Below are 24,345 nucleotides of genomic sequence, written 5' to 3' on the forward strand. Positions count from 1 at the left end.
AGTGGATATTTGGAGCGCTTTGAGGCCTATGCTGGAAAAGGAAGTGTCTTCACATAAAAACTAGACAGAAGCATTCCAGGAAACTTCTGTATGATAAGTGCATTCAACTCACAGACTTGAACGTTCCTTTTGATAGGACTCTTTTGAAACACACCTTTTGTAGAATTTGCAAGTGTTTATTTGGAGCACTTTGGGGCCTAAGCTGGAAAAGGAAATATCTTCACGTAAGAACTACACAGAAGCATTCTCAGAAACTTCTTTCTGATGAGTGCATTCAACACACAGACTTGAACGTTGCTTTTGAAAGGGCAGCTTTGAAACACTCTTTTCGTACAATCTGCAAGGGGATATTTGGAGCGCTTTGAGGCCTATGCTGGGAAATGAAATCTCCTCACCTAAAAACTAGACAGAAGCATTCTGAGAAACTTCTGTGTGATGAGTGCATTCAACTCACAGACTTGAACGTTCCCTTTGATAGAACAGTTTTGAAACACTCCTTTTTTAGAATCTGCTTGTGTTTATTTGGAGCGCTTTGAGGCCTCTGTTGGAAAAGGAAATATCTTCATATAAAAACTAGACGGAAGCCTTCTCAGAAACTTCTTTGTGATGAGTGCATTCAACTCACAGACTTGAAGCTTCCTTTGGAAAGAGCAGTTTGGAGACACTCTTCTTATAGAATCTTCAAGTGGATATTTGGAGCGCTTTGAGGCCTATGCTGGGACATGAAATCTCTTCACCTAAAAACAAGACAGAAGCATTCTGAGAAACTTCTTTGCAATGAGTTCATTCAACTCACAGACTTGAAGGTTCCTTTGGATAGAACAGTTTTGAAACATTAAGTTTGTAGAATCTGCAAGTGTTTATTCGGAGCACCTTGAGGCCCATGTTGGAAAAGGAAATATCTTCACATGAAAACTAGAGAGAAGGATTCTCAGAAACTTCTTCGTGATGAATTCATTCAACTCACAGAGTTGAACCTACCAATTGATAGAGAAGTTTGGAAACACTCTTTTTGTAGAATCTGCAAGTGGATATTTGGAGCCGTTTGAGGCCTATGCTGGAAAAGAAAATATCTTCACATAAAAACTGAACAGAAGCATTCTCAGAAACTTCTTTGTGTTGAGTGCATTCAACTCACAGACTTGAACTTACCTATAGAAAGAGCAGTTTTGAAACACTCTTTTGCTAAAATCTGCAAGTGGTTATCTGGAGCACTTCGAGGCCTGTGCTGGGATATGGAATATCTTCACCTAAAAACTACAGAGAAGCATTCTCAGAAAGTTCTTCACGATGCCTTCATTCAACTCACGGAGTTGAACCTTCCTTATGATAGAACACTTTTGAAACACACTTTTTGTAGAATCTGCAAGGGGATATTTGGAGCGTTTTGAGGCCTATGCTGGAAAAGGAAATATCTTCACATAACAACTAGAAGGAAGCATTCTCAGAAACTTCTGTGTGATGAGTGCATTCAACTCAGAGACTTGAACGTTCCTCTCAAAAGAGCAGTTTTGAAACACTCCTTTTGAAGAATCTGCAAGTGTTTATTTGGAGCAATTTGAGGCCTATGTTGGAAAAGGAAATATCTTCACATAAGAACCAGACAGAAGCATTCTCAGAAACTTCTTTGTGATGAGTGCATTCTACTCACAGTGTTGAAGTTTGCTTTTGATAGAGCAGTTTTGAAACACTCTTTTGGTAGAATCTGCAAGTGGATATTTCGAGCGCTTTGAGGCCTATGCTGGAAAAGGAAGTGTCTTCACATAAAAACTAGACAGAAGCATTCCAGGAAACTTCTGTATGATAATTGCATTCAACTCACAGGCTTGAACGTTCCTTTTGATAGGACTCTTTTGAAACACACCTTTTGTAGAATTTGCAAGTGTTTATTTGGAGCACTTTGGGGCCTAAGCTGGAAAAGGAAATATCTTCACGTAAGAACTACACAGAAGCATTCTCAGAAACTTCTTTCTTATGAGTGCATTCAACACACAGACTTGAACTTTGCTTTTGAAAGAGCAGCTTTGAAACACTCTTTTCGTACAATCTGCAAGGGGATATTTGGAGCGCTTTGAGGCCTATGCTGGGAAATGAAATCTCCTCACCTAAAAACTAGACAGAAGCATTCTGAGAAACTTCTGTGTGATGAGTGCATTCAACTCACAGACTTGAACGTTCCCTTTGATAGAACAGATTTGAAACACTCCTTTTGTAGAATCTGCATGTGTTTATTTGGAGCGCTTTGAGGCATCTGTTGGAAAAGGAAATATCTTCATATAAAAACTAGACGGAAGCCTTCTCAGAAACTTCTTTGTGATGAGTGCATTCAACTCACAGACTTGAAGCTTCCTTTGGAAAGAGCAGTTTGGAGACACTCTTCTTATAGAATCTTCAAGTGGATATTTGGAGCGCTTTGAGGCCTATGCTGGGACATGAAATCTCTTCACCTAAAAACTAGACAGAAGCATTCTGAAAAACTTCTTTGCAATGAGTGCATTCAACTCACCGACTTGAACGTTCCTTTGGATAGAACAGTTTTGAAACATTACGTTTGTAGAATCTGCAAGTGTTTATTCGGAGCACCTTGAGGCCCATGTTGGAAAAGGAAATATCTTCACATGAAAACTAGAGAGAAGGATTCTCAGAAACTTCTTCATGAGGAGTTCATTCAACTCACAGGGTTGAACCTACCAATTGATAGAGAAGTTTGGAAACACTCTTTTTGTAGAATCTGCAAGTGGATATTTGGAGCCGTTTGAGGCCTATGCTGGAAAAGAAAATATCTTCACATAAAAACTGAACAGAAGCATTCTCAGAAACTTCTTTTTGTTGAGTGCATTCAACTCACAGACTTGAACTTACCTATAGAAAGAGCAGATTTGAAACACTCTTTAGGTAAAATCTGCAAGTGTTTATCTGGAGCACTTCGAGGCCTGTGCTGGGATATGGAATATCTTCACCTGAAAACTACAGAGAAGCATTCTCAGAAAGTTCTTCACGATGCCTTCATTCAACTCACGGAGTTGAACCTTCCTTATGATAGAACACTTTTGAAACACACTTTTTGTAGAATCTGCAAGGGGATATTTGGAGCGTTTTGAGGCCTATGCTGGAAAAGGAAATACCTTCACATAACAACTAGACGGAAGCATTCTCAGAAACTTCTGTGTGATGAGTGCATTCAACTCACAGACTTGAACGTTCCTCTAGAAAGAGCAGTTTTGAAACACTCCTTTTGTAGAATCTGCAAGTGTTTATTTGGAGCGCTTTGAGGCCTATGTTGGAAAAGGAAATATCTTCACATGAAAACTAGAGAGAAGTATTCTCGGAAACTTCTTCGTGATGAGTTCATTCAACTCACAGAGTTGAACCTACCAGTTGATAGAGAAGTTTGGAAACACTCTTTTTGTAGAATCTGCAAGTGGATATTTGGAGTGCTTTGAGGCCTATGCTGGAAAAGGAAATGTCTTCAAATAAAAACTAGACAGAAGCATTCCAGGAAACATCTGTATGATAAGTGAATTCAACTCACAGACTTGAACGTTCCTTTTGATAGGACTCTTTTGAAACACTCCTTTTGTAGAATTTGCAAGTGTTTATTTGGAGCGCTTTGAGGCCTCTGTTGGAAAAGGAAATATCTTCATATAAAAACTAGACGGGAGCCTTCTCAGAAACTTCTTTGTGATGAGTGCATTCAACTCACAGACTTGAAGCTTACTTTGGAAAGAGCAGTTTGGAGACACTCTTCTTATAGAATCTTCAAGTGGATATTTGGAGCGCTTTGAGGCCTATGCTGGGACATGAAATCTCTTCACCTAAAAACTAGACAGAAGCATTCTGAGAAACTTCTGTGTGATGAGTGTATTCAACTCACAGACTTGAACGTTCCTTTTGATAGAACAGTTTTGAAACACTCCTTTTGTAGAATCTGCATGTGTTTATTTGGAGCGCTTTGAGGCCTCTGTTGGAAAAGGAAATATCTTCATATAAAAACTAGACGGAAGCCTTCTCAGAAACTTCTTTGTGATGAGTGCATTCAACTCACAGACTTGAAGCTTCCTTTGGAAAGAGCAGTTTGGAGACACTCTTCTTATAGAATCTTCAAGTGGATATTTGGTGCGCTTTGAGGCCTATGCTGGGACATGAAATCTCTTCACCTAAAAACTAGACAGAAGCATTCTGAGAAACTTCTTTGCAATGAGTGCATTCAACTCACAGACTTGAACGTTCCTTTGGATAGAACAGTTTTGAAACATTACGTTTGTAGAATCTGCAAGTGTTTATTCGGAGCACCTTGAGGCCCATGTTGGAAAAGGAAATATCTTCACATGAAAACTAGAGAGAAGGATTCTCAGAAACTTCTTCCTGATGTGTTCATTCAACTCACAGAGTTGAACCTACCAATTGATAGAGAAGTTTGGAAACACTCTTTTTGTAGAATCTGCAAATGGATATTTGGAGCCGTTTGAGGCCTATGCTGGAAAAGGAAATATCTGCACATAAAAACTGAACAGAAGCATTCTCAGAAACTTCTTTGTGTTGAGTGCATTCAACTCACAGACTTGAACTTACCTATAGGAAGAGCAGTTTTGACACACTCTTTTGCTAAAATCTGCAAGTGGTTATTTGGAGCACTTCGAGGCCTGCGCTTGGATATGGAATATCTTCACCTAAAAACTACAGAGAAGCATTCTCAGAAAGTTCTTCACGATGCCTTCATTCAACTCACGGAGTTGAACCTTCCTTAAGATAGAACACTTTTGAAACACTCTTTTTGTAGAATCTGCAAGGGGATATTTGGAGTGATTTGAGGCCTATGCTGGAAAAGGAAATATCTTCACATAACAACTAGACGGAAGCATTCTCAAAAACTTGTGTCTGATGAGTGCATTCAACTCACAGACATGAACGTTCCTTTTGATAGGACTCTTTTGAAACAATCCTTTTGTAGAATTTGCAAGTGTTTATTTGGAGCACTTTGGGGCCTAAGCTGGAAAAGGAAATATCTTCCCGTAAGAACTAGACAGAAGCATTCTCAGAAACTTCTTTCTGATGAGTGCATTCAACACACAGACTTGAACTTTGCTTTTGAAAGGGCAGCTTTGAAACACACTTTTCGTACAATCTGCAAGGGGATATTAGGAGCGCTTTGAGGCCTATGCTGGGAAATGAAATCTCTTCACCTAAAAACTAGACAGAAGCATTCTGAGAAACTTCTGTGTGATGAGTGCATTCAACTCACAGACTTGAACGTTCCCTGCAATAGAACAGTTTTGAAACACTCCTTTTGTAGAATCTGCATGTGTTTATTTGGAGCGCTTTGAGGCCTCTGTTGGAAAAGGAAATATCTTCATATAAAAACTAGACGGGAGCCTTCTCAGAAACTTCTTTGTGATGAGTGCATTCAACTCACAGACTTGAAGCTTCCTTTGGAAAGAGGAGTTTGGAGACACTCTTCTTATAGAATCTTCAAGTGGATATTTGGAGCGCTTTGAGGCCTATGCTGGGACATGAAATCTCTTCACCTAAAAACTAGGCAGAAGCATTCTGAGAAACTTCTTTGCAATGAGTGCATTCAACTCACAGACTTGAACGTTCCTTTGGATAGAACAGTTTTGAAACATTACGTTTGTAGAATCTGCAAGTGTTTATTCGGAGCACCTTGAGGCCTATGTTGGAAAAGGAAATATCTTCACATGAAAACTACAGAGAAGGATTCTCGGAAACTTCTTCGTGATGAGTTCATTCAACTCACAGAGTTGAACCTACCAGTTGATAGAGAAGTTTGGAAACACTCTTTTTGTAGAATCTGCAAGTGGATATTTGGAGTGCTTTGAGGCCTATGCTGGAAAAGGAAATGTCTTCACATAAAAACTAGACAGAAGCATTCCAGGAAACATCTGTATGATAAGTGCATTCAACTCACAGACTTGAACGTTCCTTTTGATAGGACTCTTTTGATACACTCCTTTTGTAGAATTTGCAAGTGTTTATTTGGAGCGCTTTGTGGCCTAAGCTGGAAAAGGAAATATCTTCACGTAAGAACTAGACAGAAGCATTCTCAGAAACTTCTTTCTGATGAGTGCACTCAACACACAGACTTGAACCTTGCTTTTGAAAGAGCAGCTTTGAAACACTCCTTTCGTAGAATCTGCAAGGGGATATTTGGAGCGCTTTGAGGCCTATGCTGGGAAATGAAATCTCTTCACCTTAAAACTAGACAGAAGCATTCTGAGAAACTTCTTCGTGATGAGTTCATTCAACTCACAGAGTTGAACCTACCAATTGATAGAGAAGTTTGGAAACACTCTTTTTGTAGAATCTGCAAGTGGATATTTGGAGCCTTTTGAGGCCTATGCTGGAAAAGAAAATATCTTCACATAAAAACTGAACAGAAGCATTCTCAGAAACTTCTTTGTGTTGAGTGCATTCAACTCACAGACTTGAACTTACCTGTAGAAAGAGCAGTTTTGAAACACTCTTTTGCTAAAATCTGCAAGTGGTTATTTGGAGCACTTCGAGGCCTGTGCTGGGATATGGAATATCTTCACCTAAAAACTACAGAGAAGCATTCTCAGAAAGTTCTTCACGATGCCTTCATTCAACTCACGGAGTTGAACCTTCCTTATGATAGAACACTTTTGAAACACTCTTTTTGTAAAATCTGCAAGGGGATATTTGGAGCGTTTTGAGGCCTATGCTGGAAAAGGAAATATCTTCACATAACAACTAGACGGAAGCATTCTCAGAAACTTCTGTGTGATGAGTGCATTCAACTCAGAGACTTGAACGTTCCTCTCAAAAGAGCAGTTTTGAAACACTCCTTTTGTAGAATCTGCAAGTGTTTACTTGGAGCGCTTTGAGGCCTATGTTGGAAAAGGAAATATCTTCACATAAGAACCAGACAGAAGCATTCTCAGAAACTTCTTTGTGATGAGTGCATTCTACTCACAGTGTTGAAGCTTGCTTTTCATAGAGCAGTTTTGAAACACTCTTTTGGTAGAATCTGCAAGTGGATATTTGGAGCGCTTTGAGGCCTATGCTTGAAAAGGAAGTGTCTTCACATAAAAACTAGACAGAAGCATTCCAGGAAACTTCTGTATGATAAGTGCATTCAACTCACAGACTTGAACGTTCCTTTTGATGGGACTCTTTTGAAACACACCTTTTGTAGAATTTGCAAGTGTTTATTTGGAGCACTTTGGGGCCTAAGCTGGAAAAGGAAATATCTTCACGTAAGAACTAGACAGAAGCATTCTCAGAAACTTCTTTCTGATGAGTGCATTCAACACACAGACTTGAACCTTGCTTTTGAAAGAGCAGCTTTGAAACACTCTTTTCGTACAATCTGCAAAGGGATATTTGGAGCGCTTTGAGGCCTATGCTGGGAAATGAAATCTCTTCACCTAAAAACTAGACAGAAGCATTCTGAGAAACTTCTGTGTGATGAGTGTATTCAACTCACAGACTTGAACGTTCCTTTTGATAGAACAGTTTTGAAACACTCCTTTTGTAGAATCTGCATGTGTTTATTTGGAGCGCTTTGAGGCCTCTTTTGGAAAAGGAAATATCTTCATATAAAAACTAGACGGAAGCCTTCTCAGAAACTTCTTTGTGATGAGTGCATTCAACTCACAGACTTGAAGCTTCCTTTGGAAAGAGCAGTTTGGAGACACTCTTCTTATAGAATATTCAAGTGGATATTTGGAGCGCTTTGAGGCCTATGCTGGGACATGAAATCTCTTCACCTAAAAACTAGACAGAAGCATTCTGAGAAACATCTTTGCAATGAGTGCATTCAACTCACAGACTTCAACGTTCCTTTGGATAGAACAGTTTTGAAACATTACGTTTGTAGAATCTGCAAGTGTTTATTCGGAGCACCTTGAGGCCCATGTTGGGAAAGGAAATATCTTCACATGAAAACTAGAGAGAAGGATTCTCAGAAACTTCTTCATGATGAGTTTATTCAACTCACAGAGTTGAACCTACCAATTGATAGAGAAGTTTGGAAACACTCTTTATGTAGAATCTGCAAGTGCATATTTGGAACCGTTTGAGGCCTATGCTGGAAAAGGAAATATCTTCACATAAAAACTGAACAGAAGCATTCTCAGAAACTTCTTTGTGTTCAGTGCATTAAACTCACAGACTTGAACTTACCTATAGGAAGAGCAGTTTTGAAACACTCTTTTGCTAAAATCTGCAAGTGGATATTTGGAGCACTTCGAGGCCTGTGCTGGGAAATGGAATATCTTCACCTAAAAACTACAGAGAAGTATTCTCAGAAAGTTCTTCATGATGCCTTCATTCAACTCACAGAGTTGAAACTTCCTTATGATAGAACACTTTTGAAACACTCTTTTTGTAGAATCTGCAAGGGGATATTTGGAGCGTTTTGAGGCCTATGCTGGAAAAGGAAATATCTTCACATAACAACTAGACGGAAGCATTCTCAGAAACTTCTGTCTGATGAGTGCATTCAACTCACAGACATGAACGTTCCTTTTGATAGGACTCTTTTGAAACAATCCTTTTGTAGAATTTGCAAGTGTTTATTTGGAGCACTTTGGGGCCTAAGCTGGAAAGGAAATATCTTCCCGTAAGAACTAGACAGAAGCATTCTCAGAAACTTCTTTCTGATGAGTGCATTCAACACACAGACTTGAACTTTGCTTTTGAAAGGGCAGCTTTGAAACACTCTTTTCGTCCAATCTGCAAGGGGATATTTGGAGCGCTTTGAGGCCTATGCTGGGAAATGAAATCTCCTCACCTAAAAACTAGACAGAAGCATTCTGAGAAACTTCTGTGTGATGAGTGTATTCAACTCACAGACTTGAACGTTCCCTTTGATAGAACAGTTTTGAAACACTGCTTTTGTAGAATCTGCATGTGTTTATTTGGAGCGCTTTGAGGCCTATGTTGGAAAAGGAAATATCTTCGTATAAAAACTAGACGGAAGCCTTCTCAGAAACTTCTTTGTGATGAGTGCATTCAACTCACAGACTTGAAGCTTCCTTTGGAAAGAGCAGTTTGGAGACACTCTTCTTATAGAATCTTCAAGTGGATATTTGGAGCGCTTTGAGGCCTATGCTGGGACATGAAATCTCTTCACCTAAAAACTAGACAGAAGCATTCTGAGAAACTTCTTTGCAATGAGTGCATTCAACTCACAGACTTGAACGTTCCTTTGGATAGAACAGTTTTGAAACTTTACGTTTGTAGAATCTGCAAGTGTTTATTCGGAGCACCTTGAGGCCTATGTTGGAAAAGGAAATATCTTCACATGAAAACTAGAGAGAAGGATTCTCAGAAACTTCTTCGTGATGAGTTCATTCAACTCACAGAGTTGAACCTACCAGTTGATAGAGAAGTTTGGAAACACTCTTTTTGTAGAATCTGCAAGTGGATATTTGGAGTGCTTTGAGGCCTATGCTGGAAAAGGAAATGTCTTCACATAAAAACTAGACAGAAGCATTCCAGGAAACATCTGTATGATAAGTGCATTCAACTCACAGACTTGAACGTTCCTTTTGATAGGACTCTTTTGAAACACTCCTTTTGTAGAATTTGGAAGTGTTTATTTGGAGCGCTTTGGGGCCTAAGCTGGAAAAGGAAATATCTTCACGTAAGAACTAGACAGAAGCATTCTCAGAAACTTCTTTCTGATGAGTGCATTCAACACACACACTTGAACCTTGCTTTTGAAAGGGCAGCTTTGAAACACTCCTTTCGTAGAATCTGCAAGGGGATATTTGGAGCGCTTTGAGGCCTATGCTGGGAAATGAAATCTTTTCACCTTAAAACTAGACAGAAGCATTCTGAGAAACTTCTGTGTGATGAGTGCATTCAACTCACAGACTTGAATGTTCCCTTTGATAGAACAGTTTTGAAACACTCCTTTTGTAGAATCTGCATGTGTTTATTTGGAGCGCTTTGAGGCCTCTGTTGGAAAAGGAAATATCTTCATATAAAAACTAGACGGAAGCCTTCTCAGAAACTTCTTTGTGATGAGTGCATTCAACTCACAGACTTGAAGCTTCCTTTGGAAAGAGCAGTTTGGAGACACTCTTCTTATAGAATCTTCAAGTGGATATTTGGAGCGCTTTGAGGCCTATGCTGGGACATGAAATCTCTTCACCTAAAAACTAGACAGAAGCATTCTGAGAAACTTCTTTGCAATGAGTGCATTCAACTCACAGACTTGAACGTTCCTTTGGATAGAACAGTTTTGAAACATTACGTTTGTAGAATCTGCAAGTGTTTATTCGGAGCACCTTGAGGCCTATGTTGGAAAAGGAAATATCTTCACATGAAAACTAGAGAGAAGGATTCTCAGAAACTTCTTCGTGATGAGTTCATTCAACTCACAGAGTTGAACCTACCAATTGATAGAGAAGTTTGGAAACACTCTTTTTGTAGAATCTGCAAGTGGATATTTGGAGCCGTTTGAGGCCTATGCTGGAAAAGAAAATATCTTCACATAAAAACTGAACAGAAGCATTCTCAGAAACTTCTTTGTGTTGAGTGCATTCAACTCACAGACTTGAACTTACCTGTAGAAAGAGCAGTTTTGAAACACTCTTTTGCCAAAATCTGCAAGTGGTTATTTGGAGCACTTCGAGGCCTGTGCTGGGATATGGAATATCTTCACCTAAAAACTACAGAGAAGCATTCTCAGAAAGTTCTTCACGATGCCTTCATTCAACTCACGGAGTTGAACCTTCCTTATGATAGAACACTTTTGAAACACTCTTTTTGTAAAATCTGCAAGGGGATATTTGGAGCGTTTTGAGGCCTATGCTGGAAAAGGAAATATCTTCACATAACAACTAGACGGAAGCATTCTCAGAAACTTCTGTGTGATGAGTGCATTCAACTCACAGACTTGAACGTTCCTCTCAAAAGGGCAGTTTTGAAACACTCCTTTTGTAGAATCAGCAAGTGTTTACTTGGAGCGCTTTGAGGCCTATGTTGGAAAAGGAAATATATTCACATAAGAACCAGACAGAAGCATTCTCAGAAACTTCTTTGTGATGAGTGCATTCTACTCACAGTGTTGAAGCTTGCTTTTCATAGAGCAGTTTTGAAACACTCTTTCGGTAGAATCTGCAAGTGGATATTTGGAGCGCTTTGAGGCCTATGCTTGAAAAGGAAGTGTCTTCACATAAAAACTAGACAGAAGCATTCCAGGAAACTTCTGTATGATAAGTGCATTCAACTCACAGACTTGAACGTTCCTTTTGATGGGACTCTTTTGAAACACACCTTTTGTAGAATTTGCAAGTGTTTATTTGGAGCACTTTGGGGCCTAAGCTGGAAAAGGAAATATCTTCACGTAAGAACTAGACAGAAGCATTCTCAGAAACTTCTTTCTGATGAGTGCATTCAACACACAGACTTGAACCTTGCTTTTGAAAGAGCAGCTTTGAAACACTCTTTTCGTACAATCTGCAAAGGGATATTTGGAGCGCTTTGAGGTCTATGCTGGGAAATGAAATCTCTTCACCTAAAAACTAGACAGAAGCATTCTGAGAAACTTCTGTGTGATGAGTGTATTCAACTCACAGACTTGAACGTTCCCTTTGATAGAACAGTTTTGAAACACTGCTTTTGTAGAATCTGCATGTGTTTATTTGGAGCGCTTTGAGGCCTATGTTGGAAAAGGAAATATCTTCATATAAAAACTAGACGGAAGCCTTCTCAGAAACTTCTTTGTGATGAGTGCATTCAACTCACAGACTTGAAGCTTCCTTTGGAAAGAGCAGTTTGGAGACACTCTTCTTATAGAATCTTCAAGTGGATATTTGGAGCGCTTTGAGGCCTATGCTGGGACATGAAATCTCTTCACCTAAAAACTAGACAGAAGCATTCTGAGAAACTTCTTTGCAATGAGTGCATACAACTCACAGACTTGAACGTTCCTTTGGATAGAACAGTTTTGAAACATTACGTTTGTAGAATCTGCAAGTGTTTATTCGGAGCACCTTGAGGCCTATGTTGGAAAAGGAAATATCTTCACATGAAAACTAGAGAGAAGGATTCTCAGAAACTTCTTCGTGATGAGTTCATTCAACTCACAGAGTTGAACCTACCAGTTGATAGAGAAGTTTGGAAACACTCTTTTTGTAGAATCTGCAAGTGGATATTTGGAGTGCTTTGAGGCCTATGCTGGAAAAGGAAATGTCTTCACATAAAAACTAGACAGAAGCATTCCAGGAAACATCTGTATGATAAGTGCATTCAACTCAGAGACTTGAACGTTCCTTTTGATAGGACTCTTTTGAAACACTCCTTTTGTAGAATTTGGAAGTGTTTATTTGGAGCGCTTTGGGGCCTAAGCTGGAAAAGGAAATATCTTCACGTAAGAACTAGACAGAAGCATTCTCAGAAACTTCTTTCTGATGAGTGCATTCAACACACACACTTGAACCTTGCTTTTGAAAGAGCAGCTTTGAAACACTCCTTTCGTAGAATCTGCAAGGGGATATTTGGAGCGCTTTGAGGCCTATGCTGGGAAATGAAATCTTTTCACCTTAAAACTAGACAGAAGCATTCTGAGAAACTTCTGTGTGATGAGTGCATTCAACTCACAGACTTGAATGTTCCCTTTGATAGAACAGTTTTGAAACACTCCTTTTGTAGAATCTGCATGTGTTTATTTGGAGCGCTTTGAGGCCTCTGTTGGAAAAGGAAATATCTTCATATAAAAACTAGACGGAAGCCTTCTCAGAAACTTCTTTGTGATGAGTGCATTCAACTCACAGACTTGAAGCTTCCTTTGGAAAGAGCAGTTTGGAGACACTCTTCTTATAGAATCTTCAAGTGGATATTTGGAGCGCTTTGAGGCCTATGCTGGGACATGAAATCTCTTCACCTAAAAACTAGACAGAAGCATTCTGAGAAACTTCTTTGCAATGAGTGCATTCAACTCACAGACATGAACGTTCCTTTGGATAGAACAGTTTTGAAACATTACGTTTGTAGAATCTGCAAGTGTTTATTCGGAGCACCTTGAGGCCTATGTTGGAAAAGGAAATATCTTCACATGAAAACTAGAGAGAAGGATTCTCAGAAACTTCTTCGTGATGAGTTCATTCAACTCACAGAGTTGAACCTACTAATTGATAGAGAAGTTTGGAAACACTCTTTTTGTAGAATCTGCAAGTGGATATTTGGAGCCGTTTGAGGCCTATGCTGGAAAAGAAAATATCTTCACATAAAAACTGAACAGAAGCATTCTCAGAAACTTCTTTGTGTTGAGTGCATTCAACTCACAGACTTGAACTTACCTGTAGAAAGAGCAGTTTTGAAACACTCTTTTGCCAAAATCTGCAAGTGGTTATTTGGAGCACTTCGAGGCCTGTGCTGGGATATGGAATATCTTCACCTAAAAACTACAGAGAAGCATTCTCAGAAAGTTCTTCACGATGCCTTCATTCAACTCATGGAGTTGAACCTTCCTTATGATAGAACACTTTTGAAACACTCTTTTTGTAAAATCTGCAAGGGGATATTTGGAGCGTTTTGAGGCCTATGCTGGAAAAGGAAATATCTTCACATAACAACTAGACGGAAGCATTCTCAGAAACTTCTGTGTGATGAGTGCATTCAACTCAGAGACTTGAACGTTCCTCTCAAAAGAGCAGTTTTGAAACACTCCTTTTGTAGAATCTGCAAGTGTTTACTTGGAGCGCTTTGAGGCCTATGTTGGAAAAGGAAATATCTTCACATAAGAACCAGACAGAAGCATTCTCAGAAACTTCTTTGTGATGAGTGCATTCTACTCACAGTGTTGAAGCTTGCTTTTCATAGAGCTGTTTTGAAACACTCTTTTGGTAGAATCTGCAAGTGGATATTTGGAGCGCTTTGAGGCCTATGCTTGAAAAGGAAGTGTCTTCACATAAAAACTAGACAGAAGCATTCCAGGAAACTTCTGTATGATAAGTGCATTCAACTCACAGACTTGAACGTTCCTTTTGATGGGACTCTTTTGAAACACACCTTTTGTAGAATTTGCAAGTGTTTATTTGGAGCACTTTGGGGCCTAAGCTGGAAAAGGAAATATCTTCACGTAAGAACTAGACAGAAGCATTCTCAGAAACTTCTTTCTGATGAGTGCATTCAACAAACAGACTTGAACCTTACTTTTGAAAGAGCAGCTTTGAAACACACTTTTCGTACAATCTGCAAAGGGATATTTGGAGCGCTTTGAGGCCTATGCTGGGAAATGAAATCTCTTCACCTAAAAACTAGACAGAAGCATTCTGAGAAACTTCTGTGTGATGAGTGTATTCAACTCACAGACTTGAACGTTCCTCTGGATAGAACAGTTTTGAAACATTACGTTTGTAGAATCTGCAAGTGTTTATTCGGAGCACCTTGAGGCCTATGTTGGAAAAGGAAATATCTTCACATGAAAACTAGAGAGAAGGATTCTCAGAAACTTCTTCGTGATGAGTTCATTCAACTCACAGAGTTGAACCTACCAGTTGATAGAGAAGTTTGGAAACACTCTTTTTGTAGAATCTGCAAGTGGATATTTGGAGTGCTTTGAGGCCTATGCTGGAAAAGGAAATGTCTTCACATAAAAACTAGACAGAAGCATTCCAGGAAACATCTGTATGATAAGTGCATTCAACTCACAGACTTTAACGTTCCTTTTGATAGGAGTCTTTTGAAACACTTCTTTTGTAGAATTTGGAAGTGTTTATTTGGAGCGCTTTGTGGCCTAAGCTGGAAAAGGAAATATCTTCACGTAAGAACTAGACAGAAGCATTCTCAGAAACTTCTTTCTGATGAGTGCATTCAATACACACACTTGAACCTTGCTTTTGAAAGAGCAGCTTTGAAACACTCCTTTCGTAGAATCTGCAAGGGGATATTTGGAGCGCTTTGAGGCCTATGCTGGGAAATGAAATCTTTTCACCTTAAAACTAGACAGAAGCATTCTGAGAAACTTCTGTGTGATGAGTGCATTCAACTCACAGACTTGAATGTTCCCTTTGATAGAACAGTTTTGAAACACTCCTTTTGTAGAATCTGCATGTGTTTATTTGGAGCGCTTTGAGGCCTATGTTGGAAAAGGAAATATCTTCATATAAAAACTAGACGGAAGCCTTCTCAGAAACTTCTTTGTGATGAGTGCATTCAACTCACAGACTTGAAGCTTCCTTTGGAAAGAGCAGTTTGGAGACACTCTTCTTATAGAATCTTCAAGTGGATATTTGGAGCACTTTGAGGCCTATGCTGGGACATGAAATCTCTTCACCTAAAAACTAGACAGAAGCATTCTGAGAAACTTCTTTGCAATGAGTGCATTCAACTCACAGACTTGAACGTTCCTTTGGATAGAACAGTTTTGAAACATTACGTTTGTAGAATCTGCAAGTGTTTATTCGGAGCACCTTGAGGCCTATGTTGGAAAAGGAAATATCTTCACATGAAAACTAGAGAGAAGGATTCTCAGAAACTTCTTCGTGATGAGTTCATTCAACTCACAGAGTTGAACCTACCAATTGATAGAGAAGTTTGGAAACACTCTTTTTGTAGAATCTGCAAGTGGATATTTGGAGCCGTTTGAGGCCTATGCTGGAAAAGAAAATATCTTCACATAAAAACTGAACAGAAGCATTCTCAGAAACTTCTTTTTGTTGAGTGCATTCAACTCACAGACTTGAACTTACCTGTAGAAAGAGCAGTTTTGAAACACTCTTTTGCTAAAATCTGCAAGTGGTTATTTGGAGCACTTCGAGGCCTGTGCTGGGATATGGAATATCTTCACCTAAAAACTACAGAGAAGCATTCTCAGAAAGTTCTTCACGATGCCTTCATTCAACTCACGGAGTTGAACCTTCCTTATGATAGAACACTTTTGAAACACTCTTTTTGTAAAATCTGCAAGGGGATATTTGGAGCGTTTTGAGGCCTATGCTGGAAAAGGAAATATCTTCACATAACAACTAGACGGAAGCATTCTCAGAAACTTCTGTGTGATGAGTGCATTCAACTCAGAGACTTGAACGTTCCTCTCAAAAGAGCAGTTTTGAAACACTCCTTTTGTAGAATCTGCAAGTGTTTACTTGGAGCGCTTTGAGGCCTATGTTGGAAAAGGAAATATCTTCACATAAGAACCAGACAGAAGCATTCTCAGAAACTTCTTTGTGATGAGTGCATTCTACTCACAGTGTTGAAGCTTGCTTTTCATAGAGCAGTTTTGAAACACTCTTTTGGTAGAATCTGCAAGTGGATATTTGGAGCGCTTTGAGGCCTATGCTTGAAAAGGAAGTGTCTTCACATAAAAACTAGACAGAAGCATTCCAGGAAACTTCTGTATGATAAGTGCATTCAACTCACAGACTTGAACGTTCCTTTTGATGGGACTCTTTTGAAACACACCTTTTGTAGAATTTGCAAGTGTTTATTTGGAGCACTTTGGGGCCTAAGCTGGAAAAGGAAATATCTTCACGTAAGAACTAGACAGAAGCATTCTCAGAAACTTCTTTCTGATGAGTGCATTCAACACACAGACTTGAACCTTGCTTTTGAAAGAGCAGCTTTGAAACACTCTTTTCGTACAATCTGCAAAGGGATATTTGGAGCGCTTTGAGGCCTATGCTGGGAAATGAAATCTCTTCACCTAAAAACTAGACAGAAGCATTCTGAGAAACTTCTGTGTGATGAGTGTATTCAACTCACAGACTTGAACGTTCCTTTTGATAGAACAGTTTTGAAACACTCCTTTTGTAGAATCTGCATGTGTTTATTTGGAGCGCTTTGAGGCCTATGTTGGAAAAGGAAATATCTTCATATAAAAACTAGACGGAAGCCTTCTCAGAAACTTCTTTGTGATGAGTGCATTCAACTCACAGACTTGAAGCTTCCTTTGGAAAGAGCAGTTTGGAGACACTCTTCTTATAGAATCTTCAAGTGGATATTTGGTGCGCTTTGAGGCCTATGCTGGGACATGAAATCTCTTCACCTAAAAACTAGACAGAAGCATTCTGAGAAACTTCTTTGCAATGAGTGCATTCAACTCACAGACTTGAACGTTCCTTTGGATAGAACAGTTTTGAAACATTACGTTTGTAGAATCTGCAAGTGTTTATTCGGAGCACCTTGAGGCCCATGTTGGAAAAGGAAATATCTTCACATGAAAACTAGAGAGAAGGATTCTCAGAAACTTCTTCATGATGTGTTCATTCAACTCACTGAGTTGAACCTACCAATTGATAGAGAAGTTTGGAAACACTCTTTTTGAAGAATCTGCAAATGGATATTTGGAGCCGTTTGAGGCCTATGCTGGAAAAGGAAATATCTGCACATAAAAACTGAACAGAAGCATTCTCAGAAACTTCTTTGTGTTGACTGCACTCAACTCACAGACTTGAACTTACCTATAGGAAGAGCAGTTTGAAACACTCTTTTGCTAAAATCTGCAAGTGGTTATTTGGAGCACTTCGAGGCCTGTGCTTGGATATGGAATATCTTCACCTAAAAACTACAGAGAAGCATTCTCAGAAAGTTCTTCACGATGCCTTCATTCAACTCACGGAGTTGAACCTTCCTTAAGATAGAACACTTTTGAAACACTCTTTTTGTAGAATCTGCAAGGGGATATTTGGAGCGTTTTGAGGCCTATGCTGGAAAAGGAAATATCTTCACATAACAACTAGACGGAAGCATTCTCAGAAACTTCTGTCTGATGAGTGCATTCAACTCACAGACATGAACGTTCCTTTTGATAGGACTCTTTTGAAACAATCCTTTTGTAGAATTTGCAAGTGTTTATTTGGAGCACTTTGGGGCCTAAGCTGGAAAGGAAATATCTTCCCGTAAGAACTAGACAGAAGCATTCTCAGAAACTTCTTTCTGATGAGTGCATTCAACACACAGACATGAACTTTGCTTTTGAAAGGGCAGGTTTGAAACACTCTTTTCGTACAATCTGCAAGGGGATATTTGTAGCGCTTTGAGGCCTATGCTGGGAAATGAAATCTCCTCACCTAAAAACTAGACAGAAGCATTCTGAGAAACTTCTGTGTGATGAGTGTATTCAAGTCACAGACTTGAACGTTCCCTTTGATAGAACAGTTTTGAAACACTGCTTTTGTAGAATCTGCATGTGTTTATTTGGAGCGCTTTGAGGCCTATGTTGGAAAAGGAAATATCTTCATATAAAAACTAGACGGAAGCCTTCTCAGAAACTTCTTTGTGATGAGTGCATTCAACTCACAGACTTGAAGCTTCCTTTGGAAAGAGCAGTTTGGAGACACTCTTCTTATAGAATCTTCAAGTGGATATTTGGAGCGCTTTGAGGCCTATGCTGGGACATGAAATCTCTTCACCTAAAAACTAGACAGAAGCATTCTGAGAAACTTCTTTGCAATGAGTGCATTCAACTCACAGACTTGAACGTTCCTTTGGATAGAACAGTTTTGAAACATTACGTTTGTAGAATCTGCAAGTGTTTATTCGGAGCACCTTGAGGCCTATGTTGGAAAAGGAAATATCTTCACATGAAAACTAGAGAGAAGGATTCTCAGAAACTTCTTCGTGATGAGTTCATTCAACTCACAGAGTTGAACCTACCAATTGATAGAGAAGTTTGGAAACACTCTTTTTGTAGAATCTGCAAGTGGATATTTGGAGCCGTTTGAGGCCTATGCTGGAAAAGAAAATATCTTCACATAAAAACTGAACAGAAGCATTCTCAGAAACTTCTTTTTGTTGAGTGCATTCAACTCACAGACTTGAACTTACCTGTAGAAAGAGCAGTTTTGAAACACTCTTTTGCTAAAATCTGCAAGTGGTTATTTGGAGCACTTCGAGGCCTGTGCTGGGATATGGAATATCTTCACCTAAAAACTACAGAGAAGCATTCTCAGAAAGTTCTTCACGATGCCTTCATTCAACTCACGGAGTTGAACCTTCCTTATGATAGAACACTTTTGAAACACTTTTTTGTAAAATCTGCAAGGGGATATTTGGAGCGTTTTGAGGCCTATGCTGGAAAAGGAAATATCTTCACATAACAACTAGACGGAAGCATTCTCAGAAACTTCTGTGTGATGAGTGCATTCAACTCAGAGACTTGAACGTTCCTCTCAAAAGAGCAGTTTTGAAACACTCCTTTTGAAGAATCTGCAAGTGTTTACTTGGAGCGCTTTGAGGCCTATGTTGGAAAAGGAAATATCTTCACATAAGAACCAGACAGAAGCATTCTCAGAAACTTCTTTCTGATGAGTGCATTCTACTCACAGTGTTGAAGCTTGCTTTTCATAGAGCAGTTTTGAAACACTCTTTTGGTAGAATCTGCAAGTGGATATTTGGAGCGCTTTGAGGCCTATGCTTGAAAAGGTAGTGTCTTCACATAAAAACTAGACAGAAGCATTCCAGGAAACTTCTGTATGATAAGTGCATTCAACTCACAGACTTGAACGTTCCTTTTGATGGGACTCTTTTGAAACACACCTTTTGTAGAATTTGCAAGTGTTTATTTGGAGCACTTTGGGGCCTAAGCTGGAAAAGGAAATATCTTCACGTAAGAACTAGACAGAAGCATTCTCAGAAACTTCTTTCTGATGAGTGCATTCAACACACAGACTTGAACCTTGCTTTTGAAAGAGCAGCTTTGAAACACTCTTTTCGTACAATCTGCAAAGGGATATTTGGAGCGCTTTGAGGCCTATGCTGGGAAATGAAATCTCTTCACCTAAAAACTAGACAGAAGCATTCTGAGAAACTTCTGTGTGATGATTGTATTCAACTCACAGAATTGAACGTTCCTTTTGATAGAACAGTTTTGAAACACTCCTTTTGTAGAATCTGCATGTGTTTATTTGGAGCGCTTTGAGGCCTATGTTGGAAAAGGAAATATCTTCATATAAAAACTAGACGGAAGCCTTCTCAGAAACTTCTTTGTGATGAGTGCATTCAACTCACAGACTTGAAGCTTCCTTTTTAAAGAGCAGTTTGGAGACACTCTTCTTATAGAATCTTCAAGTGGATATTTGGTGCGCTTTGAGGCCTATGCTGGGACATGAAATCTCTTCACCTAAAAACTAGACAGAAGCATTCTGAGAAACTTCTTTGCAATGAGTGCATTCAACTCACAGACTTGAACGTTCCTTTGGATAGAACAGTTTTGAAACATTACGTTTGTAGAATCTGCAAGTGTTTATTCGGAGCACCTTGAGGCCCATGTTGGAAAAGGAAATATCTTCACATGAAAACTAGAGAGAAGGATTCTCAGAAACTTCTTCATGATGAGTTCATTCAACTCACAGAGTTGAACCTACCAATTGATAGAGAAGTTTGGAAACACTCTTTTTGAAGAATCTGCAAATGGATATTTGGAGCCGTTTGAGGCCTATGCTGGAAAAGGAAATATCTGCACATAAAAACTGAACAGAAGCATTCTCAGAAACTTCTTTGTGTTGACTGCATTCAACTCACAGACTTGAACTTACCTATAGGAAGAGCAGTTTTGAAACACTCTTTTGCTAAAATCTGCAAGTGGTTATTTGGAGCACTTCGAGGCCTGTGCTTGGATATGGAATACCTTCACCTAAAAACTACAGAGAAGCCTTCTCAGAAAGTTCTTCATGATGCCTTCATTCAACTCACGGAGTTGAACCTTCCTTAAGATAGAACACTTTTGAAACACTCTTTTTGTAGAATCTGCAAGGGGATATTTGGAGCGTTTTGAGGCCTATGCTGGAAAAGTAAATATCTTCACATAACAACTAGACGGAAGCATTCTCAGAAACTTCTGTCTGATGAGTGCATTCAACTCACAGACATGAACGTTCCTTTTGATAGGACTCTTTTGAAACAATCCTTTTGTAGAATCTGCAAGTGTTTATTTGGAGCGATTTGAGGCCTATGTTGGAAAAGGAAATATCTTCACATAAGAACCAGACAGAAGCATTCTCAGAAACTTCTTTGTGATGAGTGCATTCTACTCACAGTGTTGAAGTTTGCTTTTGATAGAGCAGTTTTGAAACACTCTTTTGGTAGAATCTGCAAGTGGATATTTCGAGCGCTTTGAGGCCTATGCTGGAAAAGGAAGTGTCTTCACATAAAAACTAGACAGAAGCATTCCAGGAAACTTCTGTATGATAATTGCATTCAACTCACAGGCTTGAACGTTCCTTTTGATAGGACTCTTTTGAAACACACCTTTTGTAGAATTTGCAAGTGTTTATTTGGAGCACTTTGGGGCCTAAGCTGGAAAAGGAAATATCTTCACGTAAGAACTAGACAGAAGCATTCTCAGAAACTTCTTTCTTATGAGTGCATTCAACACACAGACTTGAACTTTGCTTTTGAAAGAGCAGCTTTGAAACACTCTTTTCGTACAATCTGCAAGGGGATATTTGGAGCGCTTTGAGGCCTATGCTGGGAAATGAAATCTCCTCACCTAAAAACTAGACAGAAGCATTCTGAGAAACTTCTGTGTGATGAGTGCATTCAACTCACAGACTTGAACGTTCCCTTTGATAGAACAGCTTTGAAACACTCCTTTTGTAGAATCTGCATGTGTTTATTTGGAGCGCTTTGAGGCATCTGTTGGAAAAGGAAATATCTTCATATAAAAACTAGACGGAAGCCTTCTCAGAAACTTCTTTGTGATGAGTGCATTCAACTCACAGACTTGAAGCTTCCTTTGGAAAGAGCAGTTTGGAGACACTCTTCTTATAGAATCTTCAAGTGGATATTTGGAGCGCTTTGAGGCCTATGCTGGGACATGAAATCTCTTCACCTAAAAACTAGACAGAAGCATTCTGAAAAACTTCTTTGCAATGAGTGCATTCAACTCACCGACTTGAACGTTCCTTTGGATAGAACAGTTTTGAAACATTACGTTTGTAGAATCTGCAAGTGTTTATTCGGAGCACCTTGAGGCCCATGTTGGAAAAGGAAATATCTTCACATGAAAACTAGAGAGAAGGATTCTCAGAAACTTCTTCATGAGGAGTTCATTCAACTCACAGGGTTGAACCTACCAATTGATAGAGAAGTTTGGAAACACTCTTTTTGTAGAATCTGCAAGTGGATATTTGGAGCCGTTTGAGGCCTATGCTGGAAAAGAAAATATCTTCACATAAAAACTGAACAGAAGCATTCTCAGAAACTTCTTTGTGTTGAGTGCATTCAACTCACAGAATTGAACTTACCTATAGAAAGAGCAGTTTTGAAACACTCTTTTGCTAAAATCTGCAAGTGGTTATTTGGAGCACTTCGAGGCCTGTGCTGGGATATGGAATATCTTCACCTAAAAACTACAGAGAAGCATTCTCAGAAAGTTCTTCACGATGCCTTCATTCAACTCACGGAGTTGAACCTTCCTTATGATAGAACACTTTTGAAACACACTTTTTGTAGAATCTGCAAGGGGATATTTGGAGCGTTTTGAGGCCTATGCTGGAAAAGGAAATATTTTCACATAACAACCAGACGGAAGCATTCTCAGAAACTTCTGTGTGATGAGTGCATTCAACTCACAGACTTGAACGTTCCTCTCAAAAGGGCAGTTTTGAAACACTCCTTTTGTAGAATCTGCAAGTGTTTATTCGGAGCACCTTGAGGCCTATGTTGGAAAAGGAAATATCTTCACATAAGAACCAGACAGAAGCATTCTCAGAAACTTCTTTGTGATGAGTGCATTCTACTCACAGTGTTGAAGTTTGCTTTTGATAGAGCAGTTTTGAAACACTCTTTTGGTAGAATCTGCAAGTGGATATTTGGAGCGCTTTGAGGCCTATGCTGGAAAAGGAAGTGTATACACATAAAAACTAGACAGAAGCATTCCAGGAAACTTCTGTATGATAAGTGCATTCAACTCACAGACTTGAACGTTCCTTTTGATAGGAGTCTTTTGAAACACACCTTTTGTAGAATTTGCAAGTGTTTATTTGGAGCACTTTGGGGCCTAAGCTGGAAAAGGAAATATCTTCACGTAAGAACTAGACAGAAGCATTCTCAGAAACTTCTTTCTGATGAGTGCATTCAACACACAGACTTGAACTTTGCTTTTGAAAGAGCAGCTTTGAAACACTCTTTTCGTACAATCTGCAAGGGGATATTTGGAGCGCTTTGAGGCCTATGCTGGGAAATGAAATCTCCTCACCTAAAAACTAGACAGAAGCATTCTGAGAAACTTCTGTGTGATGAGTGCATTCAACTCACAGACTTGAACGTTCCCTTTGATAGAACAGTTTTGAAACACTCCTTTTGTAGAATCTGCATGTGTTTATTTGGAGCGTTTTGAGGCCTCTGTTGGAAAAGGAAATATCTTCATATAAAAACTAGACGGAAGCCTTCTCAGAAACTTCTTTGTGATGAGTGCATTCAACTCACAGACTTGAAGCTTCCTTTGGAAAGAGCAGTTTGGAGACACTCTTCTTATAGAATCTTCAAGTGGATATTTGGAGCGCTTTCAGGCCTACGCAGGGACATGAAATCTCTTCACCTAAAAACAAGACAGAAGCATTCTGAGAAACTTCTTTGCCATGAGTTCATTCAACTCACAGACTTGAACGTTCCTTTGGATAGAACAGTTTTGAAACACTCCTTTTGTAGAATCTGCAAGTGTTTATTTGGAGCGCTTTGAGGCCTATGTTGGAAAAGGAAATATCTTCACATAAGAACCAGACAGAAGCATTCTCAGAAACTTCTTTGTGATGAGTGCATTCTACTCACAGTGTTGAAGTTTGCTTTTGATAGAGCAGTTTTGAAACACTCTTTTGGTAGAATCTGCAAGTGGATATTTGGAGCGATTTGAGGCCTATGCTGGAAAAGGAAGTGTCTTCACATAAAAACTAGACAGAAGCATTCCAGGAAACTTCTGTATGATAAGTGCATTCAACTCACAGACTTGAACGTTCCTTTTGATAGGACTCTTTTGAAACACACCTTTTGTAGAATTTGCAAGTGTTTATTTGGAGCCCTTTGGGGCCTAAGCTGGAAAAGGAAATATCTTCACGTAAGAACTACACAGAAGCATTCTCAGAAACTTCTTTCTGATGAGTGCATTCAACACACAGACTTGAACGTTGCTTTTGAAAGGGCAGCTTTGAAACACTCTTTTCGTACAATCTGCAAGGGGATATTTGGAGCGCTTTGAGGCCTATGCTGGGAAATGAAATCTCCTCACCTAAAAACTAGACAGAAGCATTCTGAGAAACTTCTGTGTGATGAGTGCATTCAACTCACAGACTTGAACGTTCCCTTTGATAGAACAGTTTTGAAACACTCCTTTTTTAGAATCTGCATGTGTTTATTTGGAGCGCTTTGAGGCCTCTGTTGGAAAAGGAAATATCTTCATATAAAAACTAGACG

Source organism: Pongo abelii, chromosome 22 (genome assembly GCF_028885655.2).
Source record: "Pongo abelii isolate AG06213 chromosome 22, NHGRI_mPonAbe1-v2.0_pri, whole genome shotgun sequence".
NCBI lineage: Eukaryota > Metazoa > Chordata > Mammalia > Primates > Hominidae > Pongo > Pongo abelii.